Source organism: Trachymyrmex septentrionalis, unplaced genomic scaffold (assembly GCF_001594115.1).
Source record: "Trachymyrmex septentrionalis isolate Tsep2-gDNA-1 unplaced genomic scaffold, Tsep1.0 scaffold66, whole genome shotgun sequence".
Taxonomy (NCBI): domain Eukaryota; kingdom Metazoa; phylum Arthropoda; class Insecta; order Hymenoptera; family Formicidae; genus Trachymyrmex; species Trachymyrmex septentrionalis.
In genome coordinates, this window is record NW_017305843.1 from 1,343,903 (window position 1) to 1,357,363 (window position 13,461).

The following is a 13,461-nucleotide window of genomic DNA, read 5'->3' on the forward strand; positions in this document are numbered from 1 at the left end:
TTTTTTGAATGATGCATGCTCCTATGCTTGCTTTGATGCATACAGCCTGACGTTTGACAAATAATGAAATTAGCAATTATTTCTTTTTATTGGTGCATGCAAGGAAATAAGCTATAAAGTAATCCATATTAAATAGAAAAATTATATATATGTAACATGCAGTGTTCAATGCATAAATGAATTCTAGCATACATTAGAGCAGACATGACTGTATGCATGCTATCATTGAAGAAATCGAGCATCGTATATAATTCCATCTTTTTACTTGTACTCTAATATTAATTTTAGATATACTAATAATTAAACTTTTAATTTTTATTAAAGTACACAAACACACACATACACACACGCGCGCGTGTTCTCTTACGTGAGAAACTTATGTGAGAAATTAAATATAAATAAAAATAACAAAATTATATCAATTTATTTATATTTTTAAAATTTAATTTGCGAAATAATATCTATTTTTAATATGTACTATTAAAATATTTAATTGCTTCAATATTCAATAATTTATATAAAAACTGCAACATTTCATCTACTAGAGTATCCTATAGAAATAGAGAACATAATAATAAAGTATATATTCTGAGAGTATACATAATTGTATATACGAAAGAAATTACTATCCCAAGGTTATTTTTTATAACTGAATTAGTATACACTTTTCGTACTTAAAGTAAAATGGATAAAAAGCCGGTTTCACTAACACCGATTAATCCAAATCGAGATTAACTGTCAACCGTAATTGGTCAATTCTACTAAACAGCTAATACGATTAGTCAGTTAACGATCGATTGTGTTAACTGACATTAAATCAGCCCAAATACTTAAAATTTAACGAAAACGAGAAGAAAGTTCTAGCACAGTCTAGTGTATCAAGGAAGGACAAACCTCTTAGTTGTTTCTAATAACTTCTAACAATAATTATTACATTTATTATAATATAAATTTCTATTGTACAAATGCAAAATATAATTCAAATAATGCTTAATAAAATGATATAGTAACTAATAAAATCTACATTTTATAATGTATGTCAATGAAGATAATATCAACAATAAAAAAATGATCAGATTCATATAAAAAATTACTAAGTAAAATATATAGTGAATTATACAGTAAGTTAGGAGTTGTTTGATTTTAATCCTTATAAAAATAACGTTTATTTAAGATCTCTTCGTGCGTGAGGAAACTCGACTAGCAAGTAACGGAATGCGATGTGAATATTCGATTTAAATCGGTAGTTATCACAGCGCTCGGCGAGAAAATAACGATCGAGATTTGCGTTGTAATCAACAGATCAACGAGATAAACGAAAAGCTCATGTATCCGAACGATCCTCGATGAAGCAGGATCGCGTGAATCACGAGGGAGAGAACCGAGCGGATGCTGGGGACGTATGATGTGTCGCGAAGGATCCACACGTGGGGGGAAGGGTAGTTCGCACGTCGTGAGACGCAAACACGAGATTACGGCTCGACGTCGAGTGCCGACACGGCGAACGCATTGAAAAAGCAGCAGGAATCATCGAGCGGCGCCGGGATTGCCGGGAAAGAAGTACGATCTCCTCGCAGCACCCTCCGAGAATGTTCCGCGAGTGAGACATTTGCGAGATTACCTGCCAAATAATTGTACGAGGATGGGAGGTCCCGAAAGAATTGGGCAACTTACAGGTTACACTATACCAAGCAACTGCAATCCGTCGCACGTAGATTAAAGGTAATGTCTTTGTTGACAAGTGCCAGCGGAACACAAAGTTAGCTCAATAACAACTAATGCCATTGTTCTCAGCCATATTCGCTAGACTGGCGACTACTGGCGACCCAAGCGGCCAACTGAAGACCGCAGGGCTACTTACGATACAGAGGCCTAGTTTCCACCGAGGGTTTAATCCGGATTAGAATGTACAAAACCAACCAACTACAGTCGAATATTCCCCTGTTACAGCCAAATGACAGGGGAATGCTCGACTGTAATTGGTTGATTGGTTCCTACATTCTGATTCGGATTAAACCCTCGGTGGAAACTAGGCTAGAGATAGCGAAATCGTGACTGTACAGTCATAGACAGAATAGTTGCATTACTTTTTTTTAATAGGTTTCGGAATGCAGCCTGCTCACCGATTGTAATTGTAATATAATTGGTTCTTACTTATGGATCTATAAATAAGAACTAATCGTTTGATGCAGTAGGCTATATTTTGAAACCTATTGAAAAAAGTGTTGCAGCTATGTTATCTATACAACTGTACGCGCTATGAGTGTAATTGTAGGTGGTAATTAGTCGCGAGACTCGAAAACGTTATGATGGCTACGATTATTTTTACATTATTTATTTTAGAAGAAATTAAGAGAGAAGTTTTAGAGAAGTAAAGAAATGTTAAAAAAAATTGTTAATACATATCAATGACTACATTCACACAACCCTTAATCGGGTTTAATAACATCCATTATTGGATGAAACTGGCCAATCACTAACCTCTGTTACACGGCACGCTTTACGCCGAAGTTATAACATCAATGTTATGAAACTGGCCAATCATAGTTATTCTTCTGAAGACTGGAATGCGTGTCGTGTAAACATAGTAACAATTCTATTCTTCCAAGGAACAGCCATGATTGGTCAATTTCATAATTACGGATATTATTAAACCCCAAGTGGATAACGGAGGTCAGTGACTACATTTACATAGCTTGATTTATGCCGAAATTATTACTGACTACGGTTTGTTTTCCAGCTAGGACACAGAGACGTTACATTGTGTTTCACTGTGTAAAGTATTTGTTTAAACACAGTTTAGTTTCATAGTGTAACACCAGAATGCATTGTAGTTTTCCATTCTTATTCTTATAACTATATTTAACGTCTAGATTTATGATTTTTATTTAGACTTAAGTTATAATTTTTTCAGAATTGACAATTTTTGAAAGTTTTATTGCAAAATAAGTACGGCTACCAAATAACTTTCTGAAAAGTTAGTAACATTAACATATTTTTCACGTTCGTACTTAGCTTTTTGCAGTGTAGAGGGCACAATAAAAAGAGCAGAGAACAGAAAATAAGAATTTCAGTCTATCAGAAATGTATTGTAGAAAATAAATAATAATAGTATTGTAGAACATAGATACATAGTCTTTGTTCTCTGTTCCTTTTTTTGTGCGGAGCCCCTAGGATGCCGTCTTATGTACACAGAATCGGAACGACAGAACGGATTTATTACTAGAAATTTTAAGATCACTAAAATTCCGTTCCGTAAAGAGTTTCTCTATCCATTCCATGTAGCCGGAACGGAATGAAAACGGACGGAATATCGCTTCGGTCGCAAGTTAATTTGCTTAATTTAATCGATATTTCGATATTTATCTAGTTATTTTAATGAGCCTAAAGCAGTAATATGCATAATTTGTGCAATTATCTTATCTATAACATTATTTCGAATACTCAAAAATACTAAATTATAAGAGTGAGATATATTTTGTTACTAAAATTCCATTGCGTTCCGGCTACATAGGACGGGCAGAGAAAATTTTTTCCGGAACGGAATGACATGTTGAGCTGAGTTGGTTGAATCTAAAAATTGAAACGAATATTCAGAAACTTTTTTTGTAAATCTACAACGATGGATAAAGAAGTAGTGTTATTACTCAGCAAACGAGAATGGATTACAATATTGAGTACAATCAATATTTACACAAAGAATAAGACGGCGCACCAAGGCGCAAGTGACAATTTAATCTTTGAAATGCAAACGCATAGAATTTATAGTGATGGAAGAAGGGAATACAGATGTGATCGAGCTGTGAGTAAGATCTAAAAGACAGAAATATCTTTCTATCCTCTACTATTCTCTTTTGGCACATGCAAAAAGAAGAAAAGTTACTTAGCAGGACAGAAATATACATCTTCTGTTTCTCAGGCTTGCTCATACTTTTCACTCATTGATTGGATAGACTATTTCCCTTCCATTACTATAAGTTCTATTGTCAGCAGTCTATATAGAAATTTGTAGGTGGAAGCATGTTGGAGCATCTCTGACGGAAACAAAATTTTTACAAAAAATTACAGAAAAATTAAATAGATTAAAACAAGATCTCAGAAATTCTTAATTTTTTGTAGATATTTGTAATGGGACATAGAATGACGTTTGAGAGCGGAGAATTTCTTGATTTTTTAAACAAACGATGCCACTCTACATCCCACTATGAATATCTGTGAAAAACAAACAATTTCTAAGATTGTGTTAATCTATGTAGTTTTTCGTAAAAATTTTTCCGTTAAGGATGTTATTGGAGCATGCGATGTGAACTAAACTTGAGATGAATCAGCAGATGAATTAAGCCTGAAGTTACGACAGCATTTACTTAACAAAGCAATTTCGTAAAGAAATAATATAATTTGTTTCTTTTAAAACAGAACAAATTAAATTTAATTTTTAATTAAGAAAAAAATGTAAAGAGAAATATTTAGTGCTTTTATTATTATCTCCATTATTTCATCTATACATAATTAATTAGTCTGACAATTAACGATAAAACTCTCGCACAACGACACAATGAATTAAACTAAATAAAAAAATCCTCTGCCATTTTGCAATTTTTGCGAGTTAACAAGTTATTAATTTATGAAAATAGCCAAGTTCGCCTAGGCTACCGCCAAATACAAGGGCGAGATAAGACCGCTCACAAAGACGCGTGCAGTGATGCGAATTCTAAGCCGCTTGCTGTACGGTTACTAGAAGAGAGTACAGACGGACACACAACGCAAGCATACACACGATATAGGCTTATCGTAGTGTATATGCATACACCTTTTGCCCTCTTCATGCTAGTAACTGTGCTGCAAGCGGCTCGGGATTCAAATCATTGTTGTGTAGGCAACGCTGTACAGAAGCGACATTGACATTGTTGCCAGAATTAAATCCAAAAAGAGCGAAAGAAAAAGAAAAAAGAAAAATGAACGAAAAAAAAGAAATAATGGAAATATCGAAATAGAGAATATGAAAAACTTTACACAAGCGAAATGTTGCGTTCTTTATATACTTTTCGATAAGATTCTTATTTTTTTGTTGACGGCCGGGAATACAACGTACTATTCGAAGGTAAATGATTTTCACGATATATACAAGAATTGTTCATATAATATTTTGAACATTTCATTAATATTTTAACGTTTCATAAAAATTCTTTTGCTGTTTTGGAATATTCGACATGTTGAGAATACAAATCGAACTTTTCATGAATGATTAATGTTAGCTAAGATATTTTATAGAGAAAGAGCACTAAAAATAAATAATATATATAATAATATACATATAATAATATATTATGTATATACATAAATAATATACATATGTAGATATATATTATAAAAGTTTAATAGAAAATGTTAAAATTTTACTCACCAAAAAAAGATTCTCGTTGTTGCAATTATAATTCGGTACGTATTTCCTTAAATCCCAAAAATTGGTGTAGTTCATATAGTCGTTTACATAATAGTTCATCTTGCTATTCTCATCGTCATTTTTATTGTTATTGTGCATATTGTAATTCACTTCATTTTCTTTATTGTAATTTGGCCTGTCGTACATAGTAAACTCAATTTCACTTTCCCAATTAAGCAAAATTTCCCTTTCATTATTCATTTTTTTGCTATTCACTTCGTCAAGTTACGCTCACAACGTCTATCAATTGATCAGTTCAAATGCTTCAACACGACTGAGCCACAGTAACGCAACTTTTCTGATTTTATATTGGTCAAAATGAATGCGCAGATGCGTGAAATAAATAAGTTGCTCCGCCTCTTTTTCTCCTTTTTTTATTGTTCTCTCTCTCTCTCTCTCTTTCTCTCTTTCTCTCTCTCTATTTAAATGGGCGTTTCAATGTTCCACTTAAACATTTGTCTTTCAAGCATACATGGTTTAGAGTAGAAATTTAGAGGGAAATATTACATGTATTGTCCATTTGATGAAATGTTGTGTGAAAAATCTCGAGAGTTGGTTTAATTTTTGTGAAAAAGTGAACAAAAAATAACATAGAAAATCGAGCAAAAAGAATTTCTTTATTTATTGTATTTTAAACTTATTTTTTGGACATATATGTATATAAATTTCTTTTATATCAGCTTTTTCATAACATTTTCATAGATATATAATTATGTAATATTTCTTTATACAAATATACATTTTTAAGTTAATTTAATATTTTTCCTAATTTTCTATATTTTTTCTTTATTTTTCAATAAATTTATTTTTATTAATTTTCATAAAGTTTAAATGATTTCATCGCAATATTAGGTTTATTCGCGTCGCATGCTCTATGCTCCAATATGTTCCTACAATAGCACTTCAACAAATTCGTTGGATTATGTGCGAATAAATCTAGTGAGTTTTATGAAGAATTTTGATAAAGTAAAAAAAAGAGAAAGAAGTTTAGATAATAATCATGGTTAAGTAATTTATTTATTTCACGCATGCGCACTCCATTTTGGCCAACACTAACATCAAAGATGCCGACAAAGAGTTGCGCTACTATATATACTGTGACTGAGTCTCAGTGATGCAAATGCCGGGCCGCTTGCAGCACGGTTATTAACACGAAGAGAGCATAAGAAGGTACATATTATACATTACGAGTCCATATCCGTGTACTTGCGCATGCGTTGTGTCCATGCTCTCTTCATATTTATAACCGTGCTGCAAGCTCGGAATTCGCATCACTACTGAGCGCAAATGCGCACATCTTTGTCTGTATAACTATGGACTGCTAATTGGCTTTCTTAAGTTATACCAATATGAAAGGTACCCCCGCCAGTGAAATGGCGAATCTTGATACTTCGATGATATATTGTTCACGTACAGTACAAATCTAAGTTTACCAGTTCAATGCTTGATATATATTTTAATTTCATAAATCAAAGAAAAGAAGTTACTACCCGAATTTGACCGGAATCGTCATCATTTCGATGGCAAGTGCCCTATAAAATTAGAAGAAGAAAAAAATCAAAGAAAAGAAAGAAATTAATAGTAACATTTTACTTTGAAATAAAATTATTCTATGAAGGAAAATGCATCACAATATATAAATAAAAAAATTTTTTTAAACGCACGTTAACAAAAGCTTCATTTTTAGAATAACTTTTAGCGATTAATAATATAACATTATTTGTATAGCTATTGAACATTATAGCTGTGTATGTGTAAATTTAACACAATTATATTTATATAGCTATTAAATAATATATATATATGTTTATTAACATTTGTTATCTATATTTTACTATTGTGTGTTAAATTTAAACATGCATATTTTATTTTGATTCTGTATTTTATTAAACCTAATAAAATAATGCAACATATGTCATATTCCATCTCTCTCTTTCTTTTTGTTTTATCATCGTAACGTTACTTCGTATTTCAATTATTTGCCATTTCACTGGCGGGAGCACGCGTGATGTTTGCTATGCGAGTCTCTTTGTCTATCTTACGGAAAAGATAGGAAAAGTGGGAATAAGTAGCAATCTATAATTATATAGTCAAAGGCGTACATAATATAAAAAGGTAGTGACAATGGTCTACTTTCCACCGAGGTTTAAATCAGATCAAAATGTAAAAACCAACTAACTATCGTCAAGTATTCCCCTGTTACGGTCAAACGACAGGGGAATGCTTGACTATAGTTGGTTGCTTCTTACATTCTGATCCGATTTAAACCCTCGATAAAAATGGCTATTTGATTTGTTTTCTGTTAATCTTTAATTTCAATCTTCAATGCATAGTTTAATTCCAACCTAATGATGCACTTTTGCTCCACCGATTGACGACGCGTTCGGCTAGTAGAGAGCGGTATCAATTGGTGGAGATAGAGTCTCTATAACAGCGTCTAGATGACTCTGAGGCGATTGCTGATTGGTTCCGCCATTAACAGTTGACGCTATCGTTAACTAGCGACAGCAAATAGCAGGATCCTGGAAGAAAGCGCGGTTCTCATTGATTGTCACTAGTTAACAATAACGATAATTGTTGATAAAATGTTTAGAAAATTCCGCAACACACACATAGCAGTATAGTAGATTAATAGATACACATTATATAAATCATTGCAAGACATATTGATACAATGTCAGACATATTTTTGCTTGCTTATACAATTCTATTCTATTCTATCTTTCATCTTGAATCATTTAAATTCAACTCTATTGTCGCGTATAATAGCAAGCAGTTATTTAAATTGCGCGGCAAACATGGCGATATATTTTCGATTTTTAATCGAACGGCGGACGGGCATGCGCGCGTATGCAGTGTCTAGATGTGTCTGTATAGTAACTCTAGTGAAGTAAAAGTAGAGAAGCTGATTCTCTGAGATTAGATTTGTTCGCGTATACTCCAATATGAGCTGCGTTCTGTTTCACGCATGACATAATGCATCATCTATCTTTGTTTAACATTCAGAATAACAACGCCATGCTTAAGGTGCATTTACGCAAGCGTCAAGCATTAAGCAATGAAAGCAGCAACCAATCAACGAGGCGATTTTTACAATGGTATATTTTAAGAAATATTTTTTACACCTCTGCCCGTATCGCTCAGCTGATTGCTTCTGCTAGAATATACATATTGTAAAGATGAGGGTTCGTATATACATATATTGTATTTGCCGAGGACAATATGTTCTTCTTTGTTTTTAGCAGTCAGATGTTGAATTGATGTCTTCTACGAATAGGATTGGTTAGAAGGATTCGGTTAGTACTGGTGTGTGTTGTGTGTGTGTGCGCGCGCGCGCATGTGTGTGATTTTAATTAGTCTTATCTAGATCCGGATGCACGAGAGCAGCGTCAAATACTGATCAATGAAGATTTCCTGTAAGAGATTTATTTGACAACGATTGACCTTCTGGTTTGCGACTCCTCTTGGACTTAGCTAACTCAGAGAAAAACAATTAAATCTAAGTCGAATGTTACACAAAATTTGTTGGTCGCAAAACACTCGACTTTTTTGTGTAAACAATTATTTTTGTGATATGTACCCTTTAATTTTGTATAATATTTAAAATAAAAACAGCTACTATAATTGCAAATTGAGAAATTATTTTTTATTATATACACTACATCAAATAGGCTCCTTCTTTCTACAACGTGTGGACAGACCTGAATTCGGGTAAAATCTTGGCGCCTATCTATTATTTTCGCTCCGCCTCGCTCTACGAAGACGGCGAGGAGAAAGCATTACGATTCACAAACAAAGTTGGACAGGTCTACTTTAATGCTATATTTATGATGTTCCATTATTTGTTACAATAGAATTTCGAAAAAAAGAAATTTAATTCTTTTGATGAACCGAAACCCTATTACGACAAATAGTAAAGAATAATTTAAGAAGAATCATAAATCACTTAGCATTAAAATATAGTTAATATGTAATATTGTAACAATATCATATTGTTGCGAGTAATAAAGATCTCCTGTGGTGGAACAATTTTTACAAAAAACTACAGAGACTGAGACAAGATTTTAGAAATTCTTAGTTTCTCATAGATATTCATATAACGGAAGTGGCGTTTGTTTGAAAAATTAAGAAATCCTCCGTTCTCAAACAACGCCATTCTATGTCCTATTATGAATATCTACAAAAAAATAAGAATTTCTAAGATCTTGTCTCAATTTTTGTAGTTTTTCTCTACTGTTTCATAAAAATTTTTTTTCTATCTAGGTCATAAATTATTTAGAATCAATTGAAACCATAGCATTGTTTGTTTTGTCTCTCAAGAGCTGTTTAGAGTGTCGCTCCGACATTCATTGTTGTTTATGACGGAAATCGTAGTGTGAATCCTACATTTCAAATATGCTGAGGTCATTCAATTTCAACTCAGTCCCGATTCTTGATCACAATGTCTTCTATCCTAAATGATTTATGAGAAAAAATAATTTATATATCTTCGGATTTCCAAGTATTGAATATTACATATAGAAAAAATTTCAGGTATAGAATACTTCATATATCAACCATACAATAGTCGATCCCTGCTGTTACCACATGCTGTGTGTTATCGGGATGACTAACAAAACTTTCTCAATTAATTTTTACTGTGAATTTTATTTTCATGTACATTCTTAATAACAAGATAAATCTTTTATTGTGTACTGTATCTTTCATTTTTATTATATACTTTCTTCGAATTTGTTTTTCTTTATTTGTATTTTCTTTTAATTAAATGACTATTTTTTAAAAACGAAATGTACTGACTCTTACTTTGCCCTTTATTTATTGTTATTTATTTTGTATAATAAGAGTCCTTCAATTAAATGTTTTGAACGCTTACTATATAATATTTTATTAAAAATAAAAGTGGATTAAACTAAAATATACGTGAGTAGTTTGATAAGTCTGGTAAATCTTTATGAGATGGGGCCACAATTCATTTAATGACGTAATACCTTCCAGAAAGTACCATTCTTCAAATCCTGCCAGGTCAAATTTCAGCCAATATTGACGCGTTATTCACTTTCGGTAGTCATTTAAACTGTTTAAAGCGAATGAGAAATTTAGCAATTGCCGCGTACAAAAATAAAAAAAATAAAAATTCCGTGCAAAATTACAGAATTAGACTTTGATGATTCTGCGTCCTGTTCTAAATCCGGAAAACAGAGTGGATGAGGAATCAATTTGGAACTCAATTCTGTAAGTTTGCACGAAATTTGTTTTTTGTTTTGATTGCTTCTTTTGCTTGACGTCAGTCCATTACCTCTCTGTACAATTGAAGGCTCAATGTCTGTCTTCGTCAGCCCGTTACTCCATACTTGACAAATTCTTAAGTTGACATCTCTGAGTATCACAATAACAAGTGTACATCTTTCTATATGTTTTTATTACAATGAATGTCAAGGAAGACAGAATGATGTTTGTTGTCGACTTGTGTACTAAATAGGAAGCATTGTAAGACACATAATTCTTTCCGAAGTGTGGTATATTTTCCGAAGATTTTTTCGCGCTGAATATGATGCCGTTGATAGAATTGGCGCAATACTTTTAATACATTAATTAAGATTTTAAATAAATTAAAGTAAAATGAGCATTTTTTTTGGCTATTTTTAACATTTTTTAAACAGTAAAATAGCTTGTTTCTAAAATCTATGGCATCTTAAAATTTCAATGCAAGAACTTTCAAATGAATTTTATTTCATAATCGTCCAATTTATTTTTATCAAGTTTTTTACTCTGTTTTGATTTAAAATTATACATAGAAATAATTATTGGAACAAATTAAAAAATATACATTAAAAAATATATATTTTTGAAAAGTTTCTTTTAAAATATATGAAAGACTTACTCTAGGACTTTAATGACATTAATTATATGCATTTAACTTTTATATTGGATAGGCATAATAAAGTATTTTTTCGTTAAGTACATTTCGAGTTAGGAGGTTCGAAAGTAACAGTGCTGCCGATATTTGCATTATCCGACTGACGGCTAAAATCTCTTAAATGTTGTTCAGGATCGTGACTTGAGTAACATTTGTTAAGATGAAGACCATTGGAGATTATTTCTCTTATTTTCATTTTTGCATTAAAAATTCATTTTTACGTAAAAATGAAAATAAAAAGTACAAATTTTCGAACCTCTTAACTCATAAATGTATATAACGAAAAAATACTTTATTATAAATAGTATTTTGGAAAGCTCTTGAAATAAACTACAAAAATTCGCAATAAAAATGGAGGGTTCCATTAAAAAAATTTTATGTAACATTGACCTGATCTTAAGGACTTCTTATCTACGTGAACAAAAATCACCGTCTTTTTTCCCCCTTGATAAAATATTTTGTTTGAATATTTTTTGAAAAAATTTCGAGATATTTGCGTGTATTGATCAAAATGGCTTACTCTGTAGACTAATTATTTTATCTGTCAAAAAATATTAGAAACGAAACAATAGCTATCCATAAATCTATTGTTTTTAGCAAAAAATTTAAGATTTATTCTAAACAAGTTTTGAGACAGAAAATAAAAAAGTGTAGAAAAAAGGAAAAACAATAATAAAAATGATAATAATAATAATATATTAATAGAATCAGCAGCGTCAGCATTGAGGCGTGTTCGAATTTCCTGGTGCTCCCCGGATGTTATATCATTCTTGTTTAACGTTCAGTAAACAATTATAAAAATGGAATGATATCTGGGTAGCACTCAGGTAGGAAGCTAAACATAGCTTTTTATGAAATATCTTATAATGTTAAGAAAATAAAAAAAAACGATTGAGAAGAAGAAAATATAGATAGTTATTTTTTTCAAATTTCTCGGTCAAAGTTAAAAGAGATAAAAATATTATAATATATAAAAACACTAAAGATAAACTTTTAAACGTTATAAACGAAGCATTGTATCAAATAAATTAATAAATTCAGAAAAGGCATTATATCATATCACTCATTTGCTATAACAATTACTAATAACAACTTAGAAGACAAAGTTTTCCATGAAATAAATTTCTTGTTTTGAATGAATAAAATTTTATAATATTAATTTGGATACATACAATTTTGATGCATTGAGAAAAATTTTTTTTGTATTAAACGAATACATTGTATTAAAATTAAATATTTTAACTTAAATAAATATTTATTTCGATTAGAAAAACATTTTATTTTACTTAATATTAATTATTATTTTAATAAAAAAGTAACATTATTTATCGAATTAAATATGTTACATTTTAGAAAAAGGAAATATTTACTTAAAAATAACAAAATTATTTATTGTAGAAGAATGTATAAACAAGTAGTCATAAACATAAAAATTATTTATTATTTTAATAAATCGATATATTTAAATTAAGGAAACGAATGTGATTGACATCATTAATTTGAAACAAACAAATAAAAAACAAAATATTTTTTTACGGCAAATAACACAGATTTTTAATGTATCTTTTAAGTTCAAATTAATGATGTCAATTACATTGTTACGTCCAAACTTCGAACATATGAATGGATTGATTTAGAGAAAGAAGGGAATGAAAAGGATAGAGTATGGAAGGACGTTAGAGCAGATGCTTTGTCTCACATGCATCTACAGTGGAAGGAGATGGAGCGAGTCGAATGCTCTTAGGTGACTTCGAAATATGGGTCAACGTCTCGATAAGAAGTTACTCCGCTTTCAAGAGTACGATTGTGGGTCTTATTTTGGGTCAAGGAACTGAATCCCTTTAACCCGGGACAGGACCGAATCACAGGTGCGAATCTTTATTAACAGGATGGAAATATGAGAAAATAACAAAAAAAATTACGAGCAAAATGTTCTAGTTAAGTATATATATTTATATACAAATATTTATATATAAATAAATTTATTAACTTTTTATCTTATTTTTATTTTTATTGCACTTTCTCTCAAATCTCTTAAATATATTATAAAATATGCTTCTCCTATAGATATATAAAAAACTAGAAATATATATAATATTAT

At 31.0% G+C, this 13,461-nt stretch overlaps 1 protein-coding gene and 1 long non-coding RNA gene across 2 annotated transcripts in view; one reads left to right on the forward strand and one right to left on the reverse strand.

Annotated features, from left to right (window-relative positions):
- LOC108753175 (TATA box-binding protein-like protein 1) overlaps positions 1–1,817 on the reverse strand; it is a 5,510-nt gene extending 3,693 nt beyond the window's left edge. Inside the window, exon 1 of the mRNA XM_018494543.1 lies at positions 1,675–1,817. The gene's annotated coding sequence lies outside the window, so the exon portion shown is untranslated. The remainder of the gene's footprint in view (positions 1–1,674) is intronic.
- Positions 1,818–2,505: 688 nt separating this feature from the next.
- Positions 2,506–13,461, forward strand: part of LOC108753178 — a 13,013-nt gene continuing 2,057 nt past the window's right edge. Inside the window, exons 1-3 of the long non-coding RNA XR_001939605.1 lie at positions 2,506–2,571; positions 3,801–3,806; positions 6,872–6,878. This is a non-coding gene — a long non-coding RNA (uncharacterized LOC108753178). The remainder of the gene's footprint in view (positions 2,572–3,800; positions 3,807–6,871; positions 6,879–13,461) is intronic.